The sequence below is a fragment of the Pristis pectinata genome, chromosome 26 (assembly GCF_009764475.1).
Source record: "Pristis pectinata isolate sPriPec2 chromosome 26, sPriPec2.1.pri, whole genome shotgun sequence".
NCBI classification, from domain to species: Eukaryota; Metazoa; Chordata; class Chondrichthyes; order Rhinopristiformes; family Pristidae; genus Pristis; species Pristis pectinata.
The window spans coordinates 30,935,368-30,962,673 of NC_067430.1; the positions used below are offsets into that span (position 1 = coordinate 30,935,368).

The 27,306-nt window shown below is 47.4% G+C and overlaps 1 protein-coding gene across 4 annotated transcripts in view; it reads left to right on the top strand.

Annotated features, from left to right (window-relative positions):
* The first annotated feature begins 3,482 nt into the window (after positions 1 to 3,482).
* Positions 3,483 to 27,306, top strand: part of phc2a (polyhomeotic homolog 2a (Drosophila)) — a 199,285-nt gene continuing 175,461 nt past the window's right edge. The window contains exon 1 of one of the 4 annotated variants that reach the window (XM_052039333.1): positions 3,483 to 3,510. The gene's annotated coding sequence lies outside the window, so the exon portion shown is untranslated. The remainder of the gene's footprint in view (positions 3,511 to 27,306) is intronic. The other 3 variants (XM_052039327.1, XM_052039335.1, XM_052039334.1) reach the window with 3 other exon arrangements.

A 27,306-nucleotide genomic window follows, 5' to 3' on the forward strand; every position in this document is an offset into this window, starting at 1 on the left:
CATGTCTGGAACATGTATGAGCAGAACATATAACACAGTGCCTGCATTTAATTGGTACCAAAATGTAGACTCTAAAAAAGTACTCTGAAGCTCCCCATCCAGTTCTGTTTGATCTGAAGAATTTACAATCCCCAGATGTTCTCTTTAAAGCATTCACACTGCATTGTATTCCAACTGAACATCTGTCCGTCCTCACTTAATTTAGAACGGAGGTTGTTAAGGCGTAAATGTTTGCGTGAACGAATGCCTTCTAGATGAGGATTACATGGGCTGGCTTTGCTGAGGGATGTTTGGGTAAAGATGGGCTGTGAAATGGCAGCTCAAAGTTTATTTTAGATTGTCTATTTTCTTTGAAGCCAGTAAGTCAAAGTGGCAAAAGGCTCCATTTAGGAAATGCTGGAAGCATTCAGCAGGTCAGGCAGCATCTGTGGAAAGAGAAATGAAGGTAACGTTTTAGCTGAAGACCTCTTGTCAGAAATTGAGTCAGATATTGCAGCAGAGAGTTGATTTGAATTCTGTTCTGTAAAACTGATATTTAGATAGTTCACTGATAGCGCCTGGGAAGGGTTGTCTTCGCTCTGACACAGAATCATACCCCATCACCTCAGTGTGCTGTGAACCTTCCATGGGAAGGTCCCAGCTTTGATTTCTGTTTTGGATAATATCAGTTATGGATTTTTCAAGTGCACAGCACAATTCCACATTTATCAAACGCTAACCTGCTTTAGTGATGTTGGCTGAGGGATGAATATTGGCCAGAAGAGCAGAAAGAACTGGCCTGCTCTTCTTCAAAACAGCCCCATGGGATCTGCTATATCCACGTGAGAGCAGACAGACCTCGGTTTAAAATCTTTCATCCACCAATAAACTCTGCCTGACTGTTGTCTCCTGTGAAAGTTTGCTTTCCTCACCATTGACTGTCCTTGCTGTGAGGTGGATATTCTTGGGTGTGAATGAATTAACTGACTTTAGTGGAGCATTCCTAACACCGCAGCCACAGAGCTGTCAGTATTCAGAGGGAGCGTGGGGAAGTGAGGTTAATTAAAGCAATACACTGAGATTCCCATAATTGGGGCTTTTACTGCCTCGTACGGCTCTGATGAATGACGTGAACCCATGGTTTGTTGGTTAGTCAATCACACTTCTATGACCTTGAAAGCTGATTCAGGTTGTTTGTATGCTTGATGAAGAGGTTCTTTTGTTACAAATGGAAGCCAGAATGTAGCTTGCACTCGTATTTAACAGGAATATGCAGGGAACAACATCAACAGGCAAGAGTTTAATAGACATAGGCAATTCAGCCAGGATGGGTCCATCACACTGGCACCTTTAGAATGGATTTCAGTCCACGATGTTTATTTCCTATACAGCAAAATAATAATCCTTTGATAGGTGAGACATCACAAATATCAGTCAGTGTAATATTCCTCCAACTGATATTCAAACTGAAATTCTAATTCAGTCATAGAGTCATATGGCAATACAGCATGGATACACGGATACAGACCCTTCAGCCCAACCAGTCCATGCTGACCACGGTGCCCACCCAGCTAGTCCCAATTTCCTGCGTTCGACCCATATCCCTCCAAGCCCTGCCCCTCCATGTTCCTATCCAAGTGCTTCTTAAATGATACTATTGTACCTGCCTCACCCACTTCCTCTGGCAGCTCGTTCCATACACTCACCACCCTCTGTATGAAAAAGTTGCCCCTCAGATCCCTTTTAAATCTTTCCCCTCTCACCGTAAACCTGTGCCCCCTAGTTTTGGACTCCCCTCCCCTGGGGAAAAGACTGTTACCGTCCACCTTATCTATGCCCCTCATAATTTAAAACTTTTCTACAAGGTTGCCCCTCATTCTCCCACGTTGCAAGGAATAAAGTCCCAGCCTGGCCAACCTCTCCCTATAACCCAGGCCCTCTGGTCCTGGCAACATCCTCGTAAATCTTTCCGCACTCTTTCCAGTCTAGTCTACCCCTGAAGAGAAAGTGAGTTCTGATGAGATGCTTGCATGCAGAATGTCAGTGATACCCCTTGCAGGGGTACAATTTCATTGCAGAACCTCGGAAATTAATGACACAGGAGACTTTGGCTCATCCTGTGCATACTGGTCAGAGAAGTACCACTTAGATTAATCCTAGTTCCCAAACTCGACAGCTCACAGCTCTTCAGGTGCTCGTGCAGATGCCTTCAGACTTTGCCTCCACCACACTTCTTGGCCAGTGAGTTCCAGAGCCTCTGATTCAAAACTATTCTCCTTCAATTCTTCTACCAATTACTTCAAATCTAGGAAAAATATGCACATTTTCTGTTTTAGTTTCAGATTTCCACCCTCTTATTTCTGCTCAGTCTGCCTTGTGTACCAGGAGAAAGCTGTGGTGTTCCATGCTGGAAAACTCTTGCATTGCTTTAAGTACAGGCAGCAGATGTACCAAGAATGACAACCTTCATAAATCCACAGGGCACCATCAGAATATCAATGGTTGTGCATCAGAAAGAAATCCTGCCCAATAAATGTGCTGAACATTTAGGTATTTGAACATAGACTGGTAAAAATACCCAAACTCGTTTAAATCATTGCATTTGTTGTTGTGGAATGAAAAGGGCCGAGATCTGTTTCCATTTGTGCAGTGTTTATATTGCAGGTTGGGATTTATTTAATATAGAGAGGCACAGAGATCCCAGATTGGTTTGTGTAACTGGAGATCTCGTGCTCGGCATCTCTAATGATGTGTGTGTGTGCGTGTGTGATTGTGTGTGTGCGTGAATGTGTGTCATTGCATGTGTGTGTGTTTATTGTGGTGTGTGTCTGTGTCATTGTGTGTCATTGTGTGTGTGCGTGTATGTGTGTCTGTGTATGTGTGAGAGAGTGTCTGTGTGTGAAAATGCAATAAATTAGCATTAATTGAGACTCAGTACTGTAATGTGGTATCAGTTTGGCACCACATCATCAGGGTCCAAAGAATAGCTGGCATTTGCTCCTACACAGCGATGTCTCAGCCAGTTGCCTGGCAACAGAGGCTGCAGCTAATAAACCCTGCTGCTGCTCACACACTGATCGGAGCTACATCTTCGGTTCTTCACCGATGTCTTAATGCGTAAATGGAAATAAAATCCTCATGCAGCAGAGTCCTTCGCTTGCAGTGTTTCCCTGGGATTAGGGAGACATCTGCAAACTGGGAGCCAATGGCACCACACAACACAGCAGCAATTTGTGCTGCTTTACTGTTTGCAAGTTCCTGTTGGTGAGCCTGCATAACCAGCAAATAAAATGCATCAAATTCCAGCCCAGAGCCACCCCTGGGTGTGCTGCACCGTGGTACAGCCCGCTCAGACTCTGGACCTGACCCAGATGCTCAGGGGGCGGGGCTTGGTGCATTGCTCCACGGCTATTGGAGGGTTTCTGTCACATGATGCAATTTTGGGGAATGCAAATGAATGTGGCATTTTTCTCCTCCCCTGCTCTTGCAAGGAAGAGAGAAATGGTGCAAAGTGCTGGGAGCAGGAGGAAGGTAGGGGGAACGGGAGGTGTGCAGCCTGCCAGTGGTGTGGGAGCATGAAACAGCTGCAGCTCCCTGCATGGGACTGCATGACTGGAGTGTTGGGAGTTGGGGAGCTTGGTGGATGTGTGGCAGCTTGGATTTATGTCTGCAGTTTGCTTGGTTAAGGCAAGTGCTCTTCCCCCAGTGCAGCGGAGAGCCGGTGTCACACTGCTACCGGGCGGTAACGTATTGTTAATCTGCTGGAGAAGGATGTGCAGGCGTTGTCACCAACGCTGCAGCCACCCCTGCCGCAGCTGCAGCCACCCCTGCTGCAGCTACCCCCACCCCTGCTGCAGCTGCAGCAACCCCTGCCTGCAGCCACCCCTGGTCTGCGCAGGGTCTGGTGGAACCTGGCCGGTTGTAGTTCGCCTTCACACTGCCCGTGTGCCAACTGCACTGGGAAAAGCGGCGCAGCGCAGCGCAGACCCGGGAGGTTTCCTTTATTGTTATCGACGTGCCTCTGGTTCCCTTTTAATTACGCCCACAAGGGCCAGAGTGGGGGGCAATGGCCCCGTGTAACAGGGAAACAATCAGTGTGGCATTCTTAAACTGCCATTAGTTTCTCATTTGCAAAGAACTCTGTCTTCTGGGACCTCTGGGCTGTGCGTGTTTGAAATAGTTAATGAAATAAATGTCTGGTAGACAAAACATCGCCAGAGCGAGTAACTTCTGTAAAAGCAGTTGCTGTACTCTGGTGTGTGTCTGTCTGTGTTTCTATGTGAGTGTCTGTGTCTGTCTGTGTGTGAGGGGAAACACTTTGTGTTGGAACCACTGAAATTAAATATCTCTACTCAGGGATTACTGGTTGGGAGCTTTACTGACAGGATGAATATTTGTGATCTGTCCACTTGTACACGGAGAGTGCCAGTGGGCTCTGAGTTAATGTAAAGAAACATTTTTTTTAAGACAGAAAGCAGTGATTTCTGTTATTTCTATTTCATGCTAATATTTTGCATAAGTTTAAGTGCCCCAAAGATATACTAGGATGTACAAGGAGTTATTTTGTTTTTTTTAATGTTATCGTTTAGCATTAAAAGTTTTAATTTGATAGCAACAAGAAATATTTTATAACCATGTTAGAGTCATACAGCACGGAAACAGGCCCTTTGGCCCAACTCGTCCATACTGACTGTGTTGCCCAGCGAGCTAATCCCATCTGCCCGCCTTTGGCCTATAGTCCTTTATTATTGACTCTGGTGCGATTAGTGTAGTGGTTAGCGTAATGCTATTACAGCGCCAGCGACCCGGGTTCAATTCTGGCCGCTGTCTGTAAGGAGTTTGTACGTTCTCCCTGTGTCTGTGTGGGTTTCCTCCGGGTGCTCCAGTTTCCACCCACATTTCAAAGACATATGGTTAGGAAGTTGTGGGCATGCTATGTTGGCACCGGAAACATGGCGACACTTGCGGGCTGCCCCCCAGCACACTTAGTAATGCAAAAAGATGCATTTCACTGTGTGTTTCCCTGTACATGTGACTACTAAATAAATATCTTAATATCTAGTTAAAATCTACAGCAGTTTTGCGTTGCTTCAAATTTTCCACCACAGCTGTTCCTGAGTTGTTCAACTAATCAATGGAAGAGTTTATCCTGGTGTAAGGAAGCTGTTACTGTAATATGGTAATGTTCCCGTGACTAGGTTATTGATTTGGGGATGAACAGATGTAACCCACTCTGAGTTCTTTCTCTGGCGTGGGTGGGGAGCGGCTGGGAATGTGGAGTTCCTCAGCGTAAGGTACGAATTGGTCTGAAGAGTCAAACGATGCCATTGATTGAGTCCGTCTGCTGCTGTTGTCCTTGTGTTGGATGTTGGAGAGAGCTTCAAGTGGGCCTGTCCTGTAACAATCCCACGGTCTGGATGAGCACAGCAGAAATGCTGGTGGAAGTGATAACTCCCCTAGCAGTGCACAGACTGGAGTTATACTGCCACCTCCCTCAACGACTGCTGAGGATCCTTGCAGCTACAGGACATGTACTGAATGGGTGGTGGCACAATGCAGGCCTGGGATGGAAGGAAAAAGTGCAGGCAGATGCAACAGCAGCAGAGCCAGACCTTAGTTTCCACCATGACTAAGAGGAGAAAGTTTCCAGAAACTCAACTGGACCAACCGCATAACTACTGTGGCTAATAAGAGGTTGAGTCACCCCTGGGGATTGACCTCCGTCCTGATGCTCCAGAATCTTTCCACCGTCTACAAGGCACATGTCAGGATGTAATGGAATATTCACCACTTGCCTGGATGAGCACAGAACCAACAATTCAAGGAGCGTGGCGCTATCCAGGGCAAAGCAGTCCACTTGTTCAGCACCCCATCCACCCAGCTAAATGTTCATTTCGTCCACCGCCAGTACACAAGTGGCTGCAGGGTGCACCCTCTGAGTGTCTCCCACACCCACTGTCTCCACCACTAGGAAGGACAAGGGAGTAGGTGCATGGCAACACCACCAACTTCAGGTACCCCTCCAAGTCGCACATCATCCTGAAATATATTGCTGCTCCTTCACGGTCACTGGGTCTAAATCCTGGAACTCCCTTCCCCACACAGATTGCTGCAGTTCAAGGAGGCAGCTCACTTGCACTGTCTTGGGGCAGTTAGGGGTGAGCACTAAACACTGACTTTGCCAGTGACACCCAGATCTGTAAAGGTGGGGGGAAGAAATAGGCACAAGAAAAAAAACAAAGTGCTGGAGGAACTTGGTACCTGTGGAGGGAGAGGGATGGTCAACGTTTCAAGTTGAGAACATTCATCAGGACTAGTGCAGGTTCTCAACCCGAAACATTGACCATCCCTCTCCCTCTATGGATGCTCTCTGACCCACTGTGTTCCTCCAGCAGTTTGATTTTAGCTGCAGGTTCCAGCATCTGCAGCCCCTTGTGTCCACAGTAAGATCAGGCTACTGACGGAAAGCCAGTTCTGTCACAATGACTCAGGGTAAGAGGAGCCATCTTGTACCAGATCCTAAACGCCTGTTGACAGCATAAAGTCTGCCCTTGAGATCGTATTCAGCTCTTGGATGAACCCATTTACCACACCCAATTGAAGCACTACATTTCAAAGCTTTTTGCCACAGAGCTGTCCATCAGGAGATTGGAATCATTGACTTGCCCCTTCCTTCTGGTTGAAAACCCTGCTGCCAATCATGGATGGTCTCATCAACAGAGGAAAGGTTAGCTTTTGTTCCAATGCAATAGCCATCAACAAATGAGATTTTGTTTAAATCCTATTGCTTGCCATTTTGAAGCATGGACATTGTCTGAAAAGTGGCTCCCACTTGCCCTCTGCTCAGTGGAAAACTTGTTAATTTAAGCATTTAACTTATAAATTCTGTTGGCAGTCAGGATCTGCCACTGGAAGTTGACTGCAAAGTCCCGTTGATATAAGATAAGACATCTTTATTAGTCACATGTACATCGAAACACAGTGAAATGCATCTTTTGCGTAGAATGTTTTGGGGGCAGCCTGCAAGTGTCGCCATGCTTCTGGTGCCAACATAGCACGCCCACAACTTCCTAACCTGTACATCTTTGGGATGTGGGAGGAAACTGGAGCATCTGGAAGAAACCCACACAGACGGGGAGAACGTACAAACTCCTTGCAGACAGTGGCTGGAATTGAACCTGGGTCACTGGCGCTGTAATAGCGTTATGCTAACTGCTACACTACCGTGCCTCTGTTACATCTGTTCGGATGCAAACCAATCTGGGTTTACAAGGTTCCCCTTAAACACTGACCTGTTCTTTCTTGTGAACCCGGATTTTTGTTGTCTTGTTAAATTTAAGAAGGGCTTTTCCCCAGGAGTTTTCCGGAGCATTGTTTCTTTTGTCCTCTCCCACAGGGCTGGCGTGTCCAACGACTGGCTTTGGGCTTTGTATAACAAGTATGTGGTGAAGGCAGTCGACAAAATGCAAGGAGCCTGGGAAATTCTGACACAAACATAACATTTTCACAACTTCCTTTACCTAACCCTAACCCCACCAACCTCCCCCTGCCCCCCCCCCCCCCCCCCCCCCCATACACACACACACCTTCTTCTCTGCAGTCTGACCCCAGGCCTGTCCTGCAGTTGTGCTGCTCATCGTGCCCTGATTTCCTTTGCTCAGGTGTGGACGGCTGTTCTGCTGCCTGGGCTCTCAGCTACAGTGTTCTCTCCCCAAGACTGGCCGCTCTCTCCTTGCACTTTGTCCAAGGCTGTGGTCACTCCTTGCACAGCTCAGTATCAGGTTCTGTTCCATAATACTCCTGCAAATTGCCTTCAAATTCCATTATAAATCTGGTCTTGTATTCTGTAGACTTAGTATTGGTTTATTATTGTCACATGTACTGAGATACAGTGAAAAGCTTTTGTTTCTGTGCCATCCAGACAGGTCATGCTATACATAATTACATTGAGGTAGTTCAAAAGGGGTGGGGGAAACAGAATGCAGAATATAGTGTTGCAGCTACAGAGAAAGTGCAGTGCAGACAAATAAAGTGCAAGGGCCACGACGAGGTAGATTGGGAGATCAGGAGTTCATCTGTTAGCATGTGAGAGGTCCATTCAAGACTTTGCTAGCAATATTCAAGCTGGCCTTGAATCTGGTGATACGTGCTCTCAAGCTTTTGTACCTTCTACCCAATGGGAGAGGGAAGAAGAACGTCTGGGGTGGGAGGGGTCCTTGATTATGTCGGCTACTTTCCCGAGGCAGCGGTAAGTGTAGACAGAGTCCATGGAGGGGAGGCTGGTTTGTGTGATGGACTGGGCTGTCTTCACTCATAGAAAGTATAATTAAAACAATACCCAAGACGTATTCTTTGCCACTCCAATCTGATCAGGATCAGTCTCCTAAGGAGTGTCCCTCTATTTTTGTGATTGGGAGACAAAAACGTAGCCCCTCTGTCTCCTGCTAGTTTTGCAGTTTTAACTATTTGAAGTGTGAATTAGGATAATAAATTCTTTCTGTGTGCAATAACAAGCTTCAAAGCTTCTAGACTCTTTAATGCTTGTACAGTGAAATTGTTTCCTCAGTCTCAGTGTGAAGTTGTACAATGTAATTGGTGAGAGGATCTCTTTTCTCGGTCGTCCTCCCACGGGGTCGAGGATGACTTGCTTCAACTCTGGTTCTGAGGTCGTGGGGAAGGGCTACAGTTTAGGGTTCTTCTGCCACTGGAAAGGGAGGGGTGGGGTCAAGCAAGAAAGCCCCTTAAATATTGTAAATATGGGATTGGGGTAGTCCCCCAGGGAGCCACACGAGTGGCATCGGTGCTGTGGTTTTTATATAAAAAGGTAACACTAATGTTGGATCCGTACACAAATGTAAAGGTTTGCACTGTTTTATTGTTGTATATAGTTTATTTTGGAATAAAAAAAAATCCTCCGGTTCTGAGGTCAGTGCAGGATCCACAGGTGGAGTGGGTCAGGGTGGATTGTTGCACGCTTGTTCTGTTTATCTTGGGCTCCTCATTCTGGGAGACGCCATGTGCTTGGAGCCTTCCTGGGTACAAGCCTCAACCATCGCAGGCCAGCGATCCCACAAATTGGTGAGGAGGTTCTGAGAACATGGCAAATGGGACTAGCTCTGGTAGGCACCTTGGTCAGCATGGATGAGTTCTGCCGAAGGGCCTCTTTCCGTGCTGAATAACTGATTCTAACATCCTTTTCTCTGTAATCCTGGGAATCACTTGCTGTGGTTAGATCCTAGTTTGCATGTCATTGTGGTGAAGGTGTCAAATGTTTGGGGAAGCCAGATTTGAGAAGGATTCTCTATCATCCCCCTTGACTGATGGAGTTGAATGCTTTAGTGAGGCCAACAAGACACCACTGACCACTCTACATGGTCACATCCACTTCAGTGGATTTGCCGTGTGGTGAAGACTGTCTCCATTGTACTTTCCTGGTGGACAGTAGCTGTGCTCTCAGCCACTGAGGAGATGTTTGGCCGTTGAGAGGGATCCTGTGGAGGGACTGCTCGGAGACAGACCCCTGTATCATCATTGTAGTTGGGGATCACCATTCTTGAAAGGAGACGATGGCAGCATTGCTGATTCCCCTAGTGTGCCGCTCTTCTATGGTGGAAGTCCTTCTGTGCCATGTTTATGGCATTTCACAGGTTTCATCTGCTCTAAACGCCTTGTTGTTGAGCTGTCAGATGTTCTACCTGATCCAATGATTGCACGCAGATCTGAAACACTAACTGCTCCTACCTCTGACGTGCTGCCTGACCAGACAACGTGCGGCATTTTCTGGATTCGTTGGGATTTTGCTTTTGTTCTGTATAATCCAGTCACGTTGTAGCCTTATCCAAGTCCATTTCCATGGAACTTCAAGCTTCCTCTTAGCTTCTCGAGACACAGTTCTCTCCAGATAGACACTTCTTGACCTCCATGTGCTCCCTGAATTCTGGTTTTGTGTTGGAGCTCGTTCACTGCTCCTTTGCCAAGTTTTAGCAGCTGACTTGTGTGGTCCTTATTGCATTGCAGACACAGCACACGTAATCTAGAGGGGTGGTGGTTACCAACAAGGCAGCATGTAGCTGTTTGTTAAATATGGAGACTGCAGCAACTCAATTTTCAGGACAGCCTCACAGGCAGTAAGATTAAGGTAAGAAACGGGTGCAGGAGTCTTCACTTGTTGAATAATGGTTTAGGGACCAAGAATGTGGCTGACCCAGTCTTGGCTTCCACACTATTCTTGCTCCTCCCTCACCATGCACCGCTTGACTGTATCCACAGCTCCCTGGGGTAGGCAACTTCTGACCCTTCTGAGACAAGAAATTCCACCTTACCCCCCCAGCATAAATGGGCGAAGGCTTGTTCTGAAATTGTGCCCTCCAATTTTAGGTGCTGCCACTCGGGGAGATGTCCTCTCGGGTCCACTGTCAGTCCCCCTCAGAATCTTGGTTTCAATGAGGTTGCCTTTCATCCTACTGAAATCCAATCGGCGTTGGCCCAGCTTGCTCATCTCACCTTAAAATGCCAGCCCCTCCCTCCCAGGATCCGACCTAGGTACGGGCACACCTCCTGACTCCACTGCAAATAAAATTGCAATATAAAAGTACAGACATGCGGGGCTATGGCGGCGTCATCTCTGCCCCCCTGTCAGTAAATTGTTCCAACTGTACAGGACGTTGGTGAGACCACACTTGGATCACTGTGTTCAGTTCTGGTCACCACACCATAGGAAGGGTGGCATTAAGCTGGAAATGGTGCAGAACTGATTCATGAGGATGTGACCCGGACTCGAGGGCTTGTTATAAGGAGAGGCTGGATAGGTTTGGACTTTCTTTCCTGGGGTGTGGGAGGCTGAGGGGTGACCTTCATAAAATCATGTGGGCATGGATAAGGTGACTGGTCATGGCCTTTCTTCCAGGGTAAAAGGGCACATGAGGTGCAAGGAGAAAAATTTAAAAGGGACCTGAGGGGCAAGTTTTTCACACAGAGCGTGGTGGGTGTATGGAGTGATCTGCCAGAGGAAGCTGTAGAGACGTGTACTATTACAATGTTTAAAGGATGGGTACATGAATAGGAAAGGTTCAGAGGGATACGGACCAAACTCAGGCAAATGGGACCAGCTCAGATAGACCCCTTGGTGGACATGAGTTGGGCTGAAGGGCCTGTTTCTGTGCTGTATTATTCTGATTCTAAATTGGGTTTTCTGGGCTCTGCATTGAGCTGGACAACAGATCTACACACTCCCTAGTTTGAGGAATTCTTTGAATTCTCTTGGTTTAGTTGCACGTCTGGAGAATGAGTGGTGAAAATTAGCAGAATTGTGCCTGCATTAATATCCTTGATCCGTTATTTTGGTTGCAAATTTTCCTGAAACCTTGGGTAATCAAGTTCAGTCTCCATTTTACTGGAACAACAACATTGCCTGTAATTAACTCCTTTGTATAAACAGGAGAAATATTTCGGTAATCGGTTACGGATGTTGGTTTCCATGCAACTTGTTATATTCCTGAAACTTGCAGCACCCTGTCTGTAACTGGGCAGGAGGCTGAGATCGGAAGCTTTGATCTGTTTTCCAAACGTTGAGCTTGGTGAACCTGTGATGTGATCAGGTTACAACGATCCTTGCAGCCTTGTATATGGTGGCAAGAGCAGCCATGAGGCTATCGGCACTTGGTTGGAATGGGGAGAGCGCGACAGTGACTCTGGAGTGCATGCACACATGCCGCCAAATGCAGAGTCCAGAAGTTGCTGTCAGCCATTCTCTGCTCCTCCTGTCTCCAGTGTAGGACCACATGATCAATGGGAGGAGGCCATTCAGCCCTCAAACCTGCACCACCATTCGGTAGCATCATGACTGATCTGACTTTCCTCAATTCCACTTTTGTACTCTTTCCCCATAAGCTTCCATTTCTACCCACCTCAGCCTTACATATACCAAGGACTCTGTCCCATGGTGAGGGGGCGGGGTGGGGGGGGTGGAATAGAGTGGACGTGGAGAGGATGTTTCCATTGTGGGAGAGTCTAGGACCAGAGGGCACAGCCCCAGAGTAAAAGGACGTTCCTTAGAACAGAGATGAGGAGGAATTTCTTCAGGCAGAGGGTTGTGAATCTATGGAATTCATTGCCACAGACGGCTGCGGAGGCCAAGTCATTGGGTGTATTTAAAGCAGAGGTTGATGGGTTCTTGATTAGCAAGGGCGTCAAAGGTTACAGGGAGAAGGCAGGAGAATGGGGTTGAGAGGGAAAATCAGCCACGATCGAATGGTGGAGCAGACTGGATGGGCCAAATGGCCTAATTCTGCTCCTATGTCTATGGTCTCCCATCAGAGGAAACTGCCTCGAGGTATTTACTCTCCAAGTCATATACGTTTCAAAAAAGATCCCCTCTCATTCTCCTAAACTCCAGTGAGTAGGGTCACTGTTTTAACTTTTCCTTGTAGGGCAACCTCTCCACATCAGGATCCTCGACGTGAAACTTCTCCGAACTACCTCCGGTGAAATGGAAGGGGACCACAATTGTTCTGTGCTCCTGATGGGGTCTCATTAGTGGCTTGTCCCTAGGCAGTGAGACTTCCCCACTCAGGAATCACTGAGCTGGCAAAATCTTCATCTGTCTATGAACAATTCTTGCTGTAGGAATAAACCTTGGAACTGCTACGTGAGGTTTGCAGGACTGAAATTCTGGCCTTTCCCAGGCCAGATCTTGGAGTGTTCCTGGGCAAATTGGACCCTAACTTTGAACTCTTACAGCTCAATTGCAGACTTACCCAGTGACCTGTGAGCAAGTTCGGAGGGGAAGGGCTGTACTTAGCATGCCATTGCTATTCACTGGCAGCCACTCGCTGAGGGAGTATTTTAATTTCTGCTTGTCTGACAAAAGGCATCCTGATGCACTTTATTAAACTAAGCCAATACCACAGCACAAGTTCTTTAAATGTTCATTATTCCTGCTTTGTCTTTGTTTTTATCAGAGTCCAAATATTTTCCCCAAGGCTCCAGTAATGTGAATCACTGTTTTTATTGCAATACCTGGAATTCCAGAATTATTGCAGTTAATGATTATAAGCTGCAGGAAAGGGATCACTTCCCTTCCAATAACACCAGGCTGGCTCGAAGCATTGAGTGTTTGCTGTGGACTGAAATGAAAAATGCAATGCAGCAAACACCAAGACAGAAAGGGGCAAATACTTGGCGTGTGATTTTCCCTGAAGTTTGCCTTGTGCAGTTGCTGCTTGGTGGAGCTCGGCAGTGAAGTGTCACAGAGACACAGAGAACAATTGCTCAGCCCAGAATATTTCAAAGTTCAAGGCTCAGGATGATAAATGCCCCAAAAAAGCAGCAAGCTTTAACTGTTCCTTTGTTTGTCAGCGACTCCCTCCTTTCACTTCTTTGGTGTGTTCTCTCAGCTTTCCCTTGCCGGCTGAAACTCTTGCCTCCAGCTCCTCACCCCACACCCAATCTCACCAGCTGGCCTCTGAGGTTGCTGCTCCAGGGTCATCCAGGCCTCTGGCCGCTTGCTCCTTCTCAGGACCGATCTTCAGAAAGTGGAAAGGTATCCAGATCAGAAGGCATTTTCTGGCCTCCAGAAAATTCAAGACCCTTCACTACTTAACACAAAATGGCACTGAAGCAGGGTGACTTGTTGCAAGCTGCAAACTTACAGTAATAGTTGGGCTGTCTGACCCCATCAATCAGTCTGTAAGGGTCTACAGTATTCCTGTTGATGAGCCCCTGTCCCCAAGAGAACATTTCATTCCCTTGCCACTGGCTGCATGTACTGTACCTTCCTTTTGGTAATCGATTGTGTTGGGATGTTTAAGGAATGTACAACAACTTGAATTTATCTATAAGTTTGCCGATGACACCACTGTTGTTGGCAGAATCTCAGAAGGTGATGAGAAGACGTACAGGAGTGAGATAGATCAGCTGGTTGAGTGGTGTCACAACAGCAACCTCACACTCAATGCCAGCAAGACCAAGGAGCTGATTGTGGACTTCAGGAAGGGGAAGTCAGGAGAACACACACCAGTCCTCATTGAGGGGTCAGCGGTGGAGAGCAGCTTCAAGTTCCTGGGTGTCAACATCTGAGGATCTATCATGAGCCCAACACATTGATGCGGTCACGAAGGAGGCACACCAGCAGCTCTACTTCGTTAGGAGTTTGAGGAGATTTGGTCTGTCACCAAAGACTTACAAATCTCTACAGATGTACAGTGGAGAGCATTCTGACTGGGTGCATCACAGCCTGGTACGGAGGCTCCAATGCACAGGATCGCAAGAGGCTGCAGAGCGTTGTAGACTCAGCCAGCTCCATCACGGGCACAACCCTCCCCGCCATCGAGGACATCTTTAAGAGGCGATGCCTCAAGAAGGCGGCATCCATCACTAAGGACCCTCACCATCCAGGACGTGCCCTCTTCTCGTTACTACCATCAGGGAGGAGGTACAGGAGCCTGGAGACCCACACTCAACAATTCAGGAACAGCTTCTTCCCCTCCACCATCAGATTTCTGGACGGTTCATGAACACTACCTCGTTATTCCTCTTTTGCACTATTTATTTATTTCTGTAACTTATAGTAGTTTTCGTGTCTCTTGTCTCGCACTGTACTGCTGCCACATTTTGCGACGTATGGCACTGATGATAAACCTGATTCTTTATCAAGCACCTTCAAAGTTTCACTGAAACATTCTCACTTTAAAACAAAATAAATGACTTGAGCAATGCAAAGGCAGATGTTAAGGCAGGTGGTTGGAGATGTGGGTTCAAGTCCCACCACGGCAGCAGGGGAACATTTCTGCTGTGTACCCCACCTTACAGCTGTTTGGGTGACAAATTCACCCTTATGCAATTCACAAATCATTACCAAAAAATGTGAGAAACGGAATAAAGATTCACTCCCATGGAATTTACGTGAGAAGAGTTAACAAAATAAAATGTGAAAGAAGCAACTATTGTCAAGCGCCTGGGTTATGGAAGATTGTGATCTGGGCGGTCTTCTAGGAATGCAACTCCTCCATAGCGTGGAGTGGACTGTATTCGGATTACTTAATTGACTGGTTAATTTAGTATCTATTATGAAACCTCAGTCAGGGCAGGAGCTCTGCCCTCACTGAGCCTCGACCTCCACACCCACAAATGTGGCTGACACCACTGAGCCCAGAACGATTTATGGCTTTGAGCCTGTGGGCAGGAAGCCTCCTGATCACCACCCCATCCTCCCTCAGCTGATGAATGAGTGCTCCTTGTGTTGAGCAGCACTTGGAAGAAGCCCTGAAGGTAACAAGAGCACGGGACATCTGTTTTCTGGATGTGCAGCTTCAACATCCCTCAAAGCCCAACACTGTCCTGGATAAAGCAGCCCACTTGATTGGTGCCCACTGGCTACGGTGTGCCACCTATAAAGTGCACTGTGGTTACTCATCTTGACATCACTGAAACCTTCACTCCCTACAGGGTTTCAGCTGCATGGGTATTCCTCCCCCTACAGGTTCTCACCAAGTCCCACATCACCCTGACGTGGGGATGTAAATCCTGGAACTCCCTTCTTGAAGGCACTGTGAGAGCACCTTCACCAGAAGGCCTGCAACGGTTCAAAGTGGTGGCTCACCCCTACAAGGCATTTAGGGGTAGCTAGTCAATATTGGCCTTGTCAGTAGACCCAAACCCCATGAATGAAGAAGGAAATATGATCCGAAGGTGTTAAGGAGGCAGAGTTTTAAGAAGCGGAGAAATTCCCAAGCTTCAGTGCCTCAGCAGCTGAAAGAGGCAGCCGGTTTTTAAAAAGAAAATGATACTCATTGAACTGAGATCAGAAGGAGGTGTGATGCACTCTTCAGTGACACGCAGTTGGATGTAACACTGTCGGTCCTCTGGTGTAACCAAACAGTTCAATGTTCCTGCTGTGAAATCTGTCCTTCAAGAAATGTTATTTCCACATATCTATTTGGAAGCAGATCAAATGAGGGTTGCTGTACTGAACTTGGTTTTAATTCGCAAAGTTATGCTAAAATTGTGTTAGGAATGCAGATGGTGAGGATTAATTGTGCCTTGAGGGGAGATGTAGATTGGAAGTCTCTGCCGGTTTGAGACCTTGCTGAAGGCTTCCAGTGGGGCTCCACCTCCCATACATGGTAGATTTACAAATGGGGAGCAGTTTTGTGATGGTTCAAGCTGTCGCCTTCTCCGTCAGTGAAATCTCTGCATAAACCTTTTTGAGTATTGTAATTGAATTTGTAAGGGAATCGAGCATGCTGCAAGAGGAATCTGTGTAATCCATGTTAACCTGGATGTGTTTATCCCCATTAAACGTGCAGGTGTGAAACCTGGATTGTAGGATCTATACCCAAGGGCCAAGTGAACCAATTGGGATTGGCCGGGAGAGCCTGATGTAAATGGGTCAGTGTCGTTGCTCGGGCACCCACGGTCAGTGGTCATGAGAGCTGTGGTGACACTTGAGAAATCTGAAAACAGAAAATAAATTAACTTTATCCTTTTTAAAAATCAAATTTTGTTTTAAAGGAAATGGTTTATTAAACCACCTGAAAACATTTATATTCATGCTTAAGAACAACTTTCTCTTCCCCACGCTTTCTGAGCTCAGTGGGGGTACGGGATCCTGTAGCAAAAATTTGTGTATGGTTTATGTTTAATTTGTTTTTCTTGTGAATGCTGCTTATCTGATGCTCTGTGCCTGTGACGCGGCTGCAAGTAAGTTGTCATATGCACAGGTGCAATGAAAAATAAACCTGACTTGACTAAACACTGGGAATCTCAGCAGGACTGAGCTCTGCAGAGGAGCCAGCGACTCAGTGAAGTGATGGATGTGGGGCCCTGTATCATTGGGTCCGATGGTACAGAGTCCCAGACTGGTGGCTATTCAAATGGTAAATGTCAACAATGACCACCAGTATTTACTAACCAGCCCCTGACCAATGCAAGTGTGATGGGGAGTTGGTGCTAGCCATTTGCAGTCACTGTTTATGGACCGTGTCTCCCTCTGTAGGATGGGCAGATCAAGGGCAACTTCCCCAGGAGACCTCCTCCTGTTCTGCCCTGCTGTAGGGAGGGGGTCCAGAAGACCTGGCCCTCACACTTGGGACCACAGTTAAATCCATGGATGTAAGCTTGAATCAATGATTCTGATATTTGAGCTTCAATCCCATTTTGGCGTGTAAGCTTGGTTAATCAAATAATCTGGAAACCATTGTACTTCGTGATGACCGAACATGGTTATCATTGAAATTTTATGTTCCCTGAAGTACAGAGTCACTCAGTTTGAAGATGGTGACCTCTCACCTAGCCAGTGATGCTCAGGTTCTACGAGGGAGATAGTTCGGCACTGCTGCAGGAGGTTTGAGTGTGTTTGGAGGCCCAGTGTATGGTGTTTGTCAACCACAGCACTGGTCGTGCGGCCTTGTTTGCTTTGCCAGCAGCTTCTCTGCCAAAAGTGGCTTTTCAAACATCCTGAAGTCTCAGCTGGTTTCCCCTCCCTTCCTGCCCAACTGCCAGACCCATGGGTACCACTGTGGGGCAGTCGGTGGCAATGTAGTGGGGTCAGCCCAGTAATGCAGCCAGTGGTGCACGGTTGAAGACGCAGTGCTGGACTTTCTCTGGAAGAAGCCCAGAAATCTGTTTCTGATGATGCACCAGTTCTACATGAGCTGTAGTCCTGTGTACTCTGAGCGTGTTTGTTTGCAAACATAGCTTTGATCCGATCCTCCAGGATTCTAGCTGGGGTTCTGTTGCGGCAGGTTCTGGCTGGGATACTGGGCGTGGAAATGCTTTGCCCTGGAATGGCCGGTCAGAGTAGGCTCGACATCTGTCTGTTACCTTCAGGCAAAGGCAGTGTGTCTGCCTGTGAATTACTGGTCCTGAAACCCCAGTGAGCCGCTCAGTGCCGGGCCTGTAAGGGGGAATCGCAAAGGACAGGACAAGGGGTTTGTAGTAAAAAAAAATTGATGTACAATTATAAATCGGCCACAACTCTTGCTATAGGGCTCAGTCACAGTTTTAAATTGGGAATTGGCAGGTTAGTTAAAGTGGTAACTCAGGACTTGGCAACAGTACCTCACACCCTGCATGCTAGTCCTGATGCAGGGTTTCGACCCAAAACATCGACCATTCCTCTCCCCCCCACAGATGCTGATCGACCCACTGAGTCCTCCAGCAGATTATTTGTTGCTCCAGATTCCAGCATCAGCAGTCCCTTGTGTCTCCGACAGTACCTTGTACCTCATTGCAACGGGACAAAATGAGGCAGTGACTCCTGGGGCCGATTATTTATCCCTTGCTAAGGCCAGCAAAGCAGATTCACTGGTGATTGTTGCCTTGCTGTGTGGAGTCTTGCTGTGCACAAGTTGCCATGCCATTCCATTCCTACATTGCATTTCTGACTCAAGCTGCAGGAGTGACTCTGGCATTACTCTGGGTGTGTCTTTGCTGTCAAATGGCCTCTTCCTGTGCTGTGAATGTCTCCGGTTCTCTGCTGCATTGTCTGAGGGTCCTGGTGTGTGCTGGAGCGACGTGTGTCTGTTGGACGTGTGCTGTGCAGTTCAATCCTGCAGTACTGCTGGTTGGAGCGTTGGTGCTTTTGGGAGCAAAGTGCAAAGCCGCAGTTAGTTTGTGAGAATTTACACAATTGCCCAGCACTTGTAACGCGTGGTTCCTGGTGCATTGGGAGTGCTCCAAGTGTTGTCCATCATGCCTTGCCTGGGTAGGTCACTGGGGGCTATGGTTGCCTCAAGGGTTTCTGATTTGGAAGTCACTGACCACTGGCGGGGGCCACGGTTTACTGCAGCCACATCCTCTGCAGCTGCACCCTTTGAAGGGCCACCCACCACTGGTCATGCACTTCTCTGGCGGTCTTCAGGGCTGGCTGGAGGCTGCTGCTGGCCACACTTGGGTCAAGGCATACAGCCATTGCCCCAGCTTTTACCTGCATGAGCAGTGGGTGGGCTGTATGGGTTGGTGGATGGGCATCGGGCGTGGTGGGGGCTCTGACTGTATCCCACCACTCTAGAGCTTTACAGCAGGGAAACAGCCCCTTTGGCCCACCTCCTCCGTGCCGACCTTTCTACCCATCTACACCACTCCCATTTGCCCGCATTAGGACCGTATCCTTCTATGCCCTGCCTATCTCGGTGTCTGTCTAAATGCCTCTTAAGCGTAGTTGTCGTCCCAAAATCAATTTTCCCCTTCTGTTCGCTGTAAATAACACAGTGCTACGAGGTCGATTCGAACAAATACCTTTTTATTAGCAGTGCACTGCTAGGAGAATTCTCTTCAGTACTCACTAAGAGTCGCTTCCCGAGTTCTCCACACACAAAGGGCAGACATTTGTACAGGAATTGTCACGCACATCCCATGCAAACGGCGCCGCGAGTTTCGGTCAAGCTATAGAGATCCCGAGTCAGCTATCACACCTCTTGTCTTAGTATAATTGAGTTATAATCAAGGCTTTCAAAGGCAGGTATCACCCTTCATTGTTCAGACCAAGCCTTCACCTCGATGTTAATTACACCCAGTATCGCCACCGTCTGACATATCGGAATGGTCCGTTACCCAAAACAAAGGCAGTTAACATACTTAACATTCCAACCTAACTAGTGGGTCAGCAGCTTGCTAGTCCTTGCTAAAGAAATATAAATGCATATATATATATATATTTTGTTTACCAGTTATAGGTATGGTTGCAATTCTTAACCCTTCACTTCCTCATAGTGACTGCATCTGATTCCACCTCCTCTGGCAGCATGATATCAACCCCTCTCTGTGTAGTAAAGAAAAACTTGCTCCTCGGATCCACTTTTTAAAAACTCCTTCCTCTCGCCTTAAATCTACGCACTCTTGGTTTTTGATACACTACCTTGGTGAACAGATTCTGACTCTCTACTCTCTCTCTGCCTCTCATAGCCTTGTACACCTACCAGGTCACCCCTCGGGTCCCCTTCACTCCAGGGAAACCAAGCCCAGCCTGTCCGATCTCTCCCCATAACGAGAGTCCTCCAATCCAGGTGACATCCTGGAGAATCTGCTCTGCACTCTCGTGGAGGGAGGGAGAGAGACACTCGTGTGGAGTGGCCGCAGGCACTCTGTGTCCCTCCAACTCTTCACGTCCTTGCTGGAGAGGAAGATTGCCTGAGGTTTGTGGCAGAATGCCAATTCTCCATCTGATTTACACTTCCAGCCAAAGGTGAAATTAACCCCTTAGTTTCCTGGGCAACTCACTTGATTAGGAATTCTGGTCTGCTTTGGAAATCCCAGTAAAGTCTGCATTTGTATAGTGTCTTCCACCATTTCTGGTGTCTCAGATGCTTCAATGAAGAGCAGTCATCACAGGAATGCAAGGAACATGGCAGCCAACTTGCACACAGCAAGATCCCACAAATGGTAAGGTGACAATGACCAGATGAATTCTGCAGGTGACATTGGCTGATTACGTCATTCTCCCTCCTTCTCTTGGTCTGGGAGCACTGGGGTAACATCTGGCTACAGTCTGTGGTTGCTGTTTCTGACATTTACACAGACTGGGAAAACTAGAGACAGGAGGTTCTGTGTCGGTGCATTGTATCCAAGGTGAAGGAGCACTCTGCCCTTGAGTGGCAGATGTGGTATCGGGACTCCATTTGTGGCAGAGATGTATTTTTCCCCCATCTGTCCAACGTTACTGGGGAAGGTGGGCTTTTACTGGGGGCCCCTGTTTTGGGACCTGGGTCCTGTACCAGAGGAGGTTTGGTACATAGGATGGTACAGCACAGGAACAGGTCCTTCAGCCCACCAATTCTCTGCCAAACACAATGCCAAATTAAGCTGAATCTCTTCTGCCTGCACATGAGCCATATCCCTCCATTCCCTATTCTAAACCCCTCTGTCGTAGTGGTACCTTGAAATGGATGGAAAGATTCTGGTTAAATCAGCATCCACTTCTCCAGTCTAATTTTTCCTTGGACAGTCTGATCCATTTAGACATGGGTGATTCTGTCCCCTGCCTCACTTCCAGATGAGAACCAGAGACTTTTAGCTCAACTGAGAGTGTGTTTAGGCTGTTAGAGTGTGGAATATTATTCTTGAACATGGCAATATTTTTACATGTTATATTGATCCAGCACTTGAGATATTGAACAATCTTAAAATCTGTTCCCAGGATTATTCAGGCCAACAGATTAATTGTTTATGCTGAGTCATCTGTCACCCCATTGGCTAAAGGATAGGGAGTTTAACGCACAAATGTCATACTTGATAAGCAGACAGAAGTACTTGGACAGTACAAAATGTACTTGATTCAGTTATGTCACTGGCTAACCCTCTTCCAGAAGAGGGAACTGTCCATTTAAAGCAGGTCGGGTATTAGCTGTCACACTATTACTGTGGTTGACACAGACTCGGTCTTGATTCAGCTGTGTAGTGGGAGCTCTTGGCTCCAGTGAAGCTGAATCATTGGTCTTGGCTTCAGATTTAGTTGTTCAGAGCATCAGTAAATGTCCCACTCACAAAAGGCAAGTGACCAACACATCCAGTTACCCATCTGCACCAATCCCATTTACCAGCATGTGGTCCTTGGCCTTCTCTGCCTTGCGATTCAGGTGTTTGTCCAGACACTTAAATGTTGTTGTGAGAGTCTCTGTCTCCACCACCCCCGTGGGCTGTATGTTCCAGATTCCAGTCACCCTCGGATCCCTTCAAACTTTAGCCCCTTACCTTGAATCAATGACATCTCTGCAATGGGAGGTGGGGGTGGAGATGGAAGTTGCTCACGCTCTATCCTATCTATGTCCCCCTTCAAATTTTGTCCACCTCAATCAGGTTTTCCCTCAGCCCCTCTTCAGACTTCTCCATTCCATGGAGAACAGGCCCAGCCTCTACCGTCTCTCCTTATAACTGAAACGCTCCATCCCAGGCAACATCCTGGTGGATCTCCTCTGCACCCTCTCCCCTGCGATCACGGTCTTCCTGTAGTGTGGTGACCAGAACCGCGCATAGCCGAGTCCTGACCAGTGTTTTGTAAGGTTGTACCAAGACGTCCCAGCTCTGTTGCAGCTAATGAAGGCACAGATACAAGTATCCACATGCCACTGTCTCCACCTGATTTACCTGCGCTGTCACCTGTAGTGATTCTTCAGTACCCCAGGGTCCTACCATTCTTTGTGTATGTCCTACCCTAATTAGTCCTCCCAAAGCGTTTTGCCTCTGCCATTGCTCTGCCCACCTTGCAGCTCGACAGTATTGTCCTGGAGACTGACTATCACCAACTTTCGGGTCATCTTTCAGGTGACTAATGGTTTGAATGCAAGTAGTAAGTGTAGATAGCAGCAAGGGCATTGGCACCAATCCTTCCAGAACATCAGTGGTCACAGACCTGCAGTCAGAGAGCCATCCCTCCACCACCACCCTCCGCCTCCTGGCACCAAGCCAATTTTCGATCCAGTTTGTCAACTTATTCTGGATCCCATGGGCCCTTAACTTTTGGACCATTGTCCCATGTGGGAACTTGAACTTGTCAAAGGCCTTGCTGAAGTCCATGTAGACAACACTTACTGCACTCAACGTGCTTTGTTACCACTTCAAAAGCTTCAATCAGCTTGGTCACTAATTGTCTTCCCACCACCCATAAATCCATGCTGTTTGTGATTCATTGCTGCATCTCTGAATACAGATCAATCATGTCCCTCAAAGTGGTTTCCAATAACTTCCCTGACACTGGCGTTAGATTCGCAGACTGTGATTACTTGGCTTTTCCCTACTGCCCTTCCTAACTACAGGTACTACATTTGCTGTTCTCCAGGGCCTTAGCGTGACCAGTTCTTTGCAAGTGCCCCAGCAATCTCCTCCCTCATCAGCTTTGGGGATTGAAACACCTTTAAAGCCTACTAGGATATCTAATACACTTTGTTTAATAATATCATGTTCTCTCCCTGAATTCGTCAATCACCATGTCCTTCCCAATGAATACAGATGAAGTATCCATTTAAGACCTCCCCTACATCCTCGGGGTCTGTGCACTGATTGCCCATTGGGCCCTGCTCTTTGGTTCCCTTAATACACTTGTAAAATGCTTTTGAGATTTTCCTTAATCTTGTCCGCCATTGATACCAGTGATATTTTGTGTCCCTTCTCTGCATCCTAATTTAAATTCCTCTTCTCCCCCCCCCCCCCCCCCCCCCAATCTCCTTTCTTCTCAATATTTGCTTTATCCAGCCCTTTGTCTTCATCCTATTGGGAACGTGTTAGCCCTGGACTCTTGTTTAATTTTTGAATAACTCCTTGTTGGATGTAGATCTTCCTATAAGTACCTGCTCCAAGTCATCCTTTGCAAGATCCTGTATTATGAAATTGCAATCAGCCTTCTCCCAACTCAGAACATTAATTTCCTGGGCCTGATTTCTGCCTGTATTGGTCATCCATCTGTGACAGTGGCTCAGTTTGTTTGTGTTCTCTCTGGGGGTGGAGAATGTGTCTGGCCTGACCTGCCGGGCACATCCTCCTGCTCTGTATTTTTCAACTCCTACATTCTTTTGAAAATGGAGACAGACACGAGGCTGCAGATGCTGGAATCTCGAGCAAAAAAACAAACTGCTGGAGGAACTCAGCAGGTCAGGCGGCATCTGTGGAGGTAGAGGGACAGTCGACGCTTCAGGTCATGATGCTGCATCAGGACTGCGTCTTCTGTCTAAGTTCTCACTCCCTAACTTGTTCCCATTTCCTCATTGACCAGATAACCGTGTTTGCAGCGTATCCCCATGGTCACCCCGGTTTTACCCATCAGAGACGCTCCTCCCCACTCTCCCTGCACCTTAACAAGCCTCTTTAGTCTCATTCCCAGTTCTGATGAAAGGTCTTCGACCTGAAACATTAACTCTGTTTCTCTTCCCATAGGGTGCTGCCTCACCTGCTGAGTGCTTCCATGATTTTCTGTTTTTATTTCAGATTTCCAGCATTTTTTTTGATTTTCACCTTAATCTCTAGACTGTACTACCTTGAAACTTAAGAGTTGTCATACTATCCCCAAAATGTTCTCCCACTGACACTTCAACCACTTGCCTGTCTACATTGCCTAACATTAGGTCAGACTCCTCCCCTTCCTGAGAAGGGCTATCTACATTCTGGCTGACTTCAACAATTCTATTAACTCTAATCCTTAAGTTGATCCTAGTTAATATTTGGGAAGTTGAAATCTCCTCCTACTAAAACCCTATTACTGTCTGTGATTTGCCTCCATATCTGTCCCTCCATGTCCTGCTGATATTGGGAGGTGTGTAGAGGTCGCCGCCATTTTGTTTCCAAATTCAACCCATATGAAGGATATCCTCCCTCATTACTGCTGTAATTGGCTCCTTAATATTGAATGGCACCTCCTATCTTGCAAACCCCCCCCTCCCCCCCCCACCCCATCATTCTACATCCTGGAGCGTCGAGTTGCCAGCCCTGACCTTTCAACCATGTCTCTGTGATGGCAACAATATCCCATTCCCACGAGCTGATTAATGCTCTCGGTTCTTCTGCCTTACCAGTCAGACTCCTTGCACTGACACTGATGCAGTTTGGCCTTGCATTCCTCCTACGTGCCTCATGTCCATGTCTGCCCTGCCCACTGGACTTGGTTTTCCTTCTATATTTGACTGCACCTCCCCATCCCCAACTGTCCATAAAATCTGTGCCCCTTTCCCCTGCTGAATTAGTTGACGCCCTTGGCAGAGGCTGAATGATTGAAAATATTTCAAAGCTGAGAAAGGTCTGTAGGGGAGTCGGGGGTCATGGGGAGCAGGCAGGAAAGTGAAGACGGGACCAAGATTGGATCAACCAAGGCCTTTTTTTTTGAACAGCAGAGCAGGTTTGAGGGGCCGAATTGCTCCTGCTCACTTTGTGTTCTTATCTGAGCAATATCTCGGGGATGTCTGTGGAACCTTGCTGTGTACAAAATGACTGCATTTCCCCCATGTAACAAGAGTGACTACACGTTATTGGCTGTGAAGTAATGTGGGAGGTACTAAAAGGGATGTAATAGATGCTGTAGAAATGTAGAGCTTCTGTTCATTACCAGTAAAGCAGGAGAAGAGTCATCAAACAATGTTGGACCCAAGGCCTCGGGTGGACCTGGTGATAACACAATAGTTACTGTGTAAAATAGCCCCTTGTAGTATTTAATGAGATCGGGCTGTTGCTCAACACTGTGATTGCCCTCTGAAGGTCTGTTTGAGTTTACCAGGTACCTGGTAACATGGTGCTTGATGCTGTTCCTCTCTGGTGCTCTCAGGCGGTGGCTGGTGTGAAATTGGTAACGAGCTGGTGTGCAATTGTACTGCCGAGTCTGATTTCACATCAGAAGTGCAGGAAGAACAAACGTGTTGAGCTTTGATGTAATGCTGGCCCTTGAGCCTTCCGACATGTGAACCAGCTCTCCGCTTCGCTGCCTTTATCAGGTTGCAGTTTCATGGGCCAGATGATGGAGTAAGCCGTTGTAACGCTCTCCTGGACCCTATCCAGACTTCCATTGTCCATAGACTACAGCTCATCCAAACTCCATTCTCTGTCCCCGTGATCATCGCCCTGTGTCGCTCCCTGCCCTCAGTGATGCTGGGATCGCACACGAGGCTTGTGCCTGATCCTCCACCCTCATATCACCCTCCTGCCTCTGCCTCCACCTTCACCCCACCCCCACCTCCCTACCTTTTTTTTTCCTTGTTTCTGTGTCCCAACTCCACCCCTTCTCGGTCTACCTATCACCCACTGACCCCTGTCTCACTCCTGCTCCTCTCCCTCTCCCTCTTATCCTGGTTATCTTCCCTCTCCTCTCTGTCCTGATGCAGGGCCTCGACCCGAAACGCAACAATTCCTCTTCGCCCCCCCCCACCGCCCCCACAGACGCTGCTCGACCCACTGAGTTCCTCCGGCAGTTTATCTTTTACTCCAGATTCCAGCATCAGTCTCTTGTCTCCAACGTACCTGATCCTTCTCCCCTTTCTCTGTAAACAGCACTCAACCCTCTCTATTTCTGTAAACCCCCTCCAGTCTTTCCCTCTCCTGCACCCCGGTCTTGCTGGCCCACCCACTATGGATGGGCTCCTCTGGGTCCTGAACATTGATGCTCCTTCCTGAAACCTCCATCTTAATGAAGAACCAACTCGGGCTTTTGCTAACTGATCTAATGTACCCCATGTGCCTGACTGTAGTAACTGCCTGATTATATGCAGAAGGCTTTGTATATTACTACAAGTTCTTGACTTTTCTAAACATAGTTTGACATTCCTTAATACCTTTCCCTTGCAGTGTTAAGGGTTTGAGACGTTACTTCTGGTTGTGCTATGATCCCTGAGATGATGATAAAATGGTGTGGGGTTTACAGAGGGTGCAGAGCACATTGAGGAGTTGTGTTGAATGGATCGTGATGTGCTGTGCCTTTCCTAATTCTGGTCATGTGCTCCATGGTACTGCCTGTTGTATTCTTCCACCAACCCATTGTTGGGAGAATTTATTAGGAATTTACTAGGACTTAGAATGTAGGAGATTGAGGGGTGACTGATAGAGGTGTATAAGATCATGATGAGCATAGACAGGTGAAAGCACACAATCTTTTTCCCAGGGAGGAGGAGCTTAAAAACAAGAGGGCATAGGTTTAAGATCAAAAGCGAGAGATTTAAAAGGGACATCAGGGGCACAAAGGATGTGCGTATTTGGAACGAGCTGCCAGAAATAGTGGCTGAGGCGGGCACATTAGCAACATTTAAAAGCCATCTGGATCAGTCCATGGATAGAAGAGGTTTAGAGGGCTCTGGGCCAAACGTGGGCAAATGGGACCAGCTCGCTGTGCAACACAGTCGGCATGGACGAGTTGGGCCGAAGGGCCTGTTTCCGTGCTGTAAGACTAATTTATTTGTGGTGATATACGATACTTGGCTGTGATCCAGTTTGGGGAAAAGGTGCCCTCTGGTCTCTTGATGCCGCCAGCATGGGACTCGACAGGTGCCCAGTGGTCATTGTACTAACACATTATCTTCAAGACTATGAAGCTATTCTTCACGCTAATGCACAAAATGTAATTTATTGTCTTAAATAATGAGTCACTTTATAAAGAAATAAGCTGTTGTTTATGCCTTACCCAACCAGAGATTTGTGTGGGTACTTTCGTTCCAACTCTGGGTTCCCAGTCCATCGGCCAATGTTAATCTCCTGCTTTCTACACTGTTGCACACGAGTTAAATTCAGCTGCAATGTTCTTGCACGTTGATTAAATGCAGTTGAGAAGTAAGGGCAGAAATGACCCAGGCAACAGGCTCTGAGCCTGTTTTGGGTAAAGATATGTAAACCCTTGTTGAAAGTCAAGATGGTGCTCCAATGTAACAG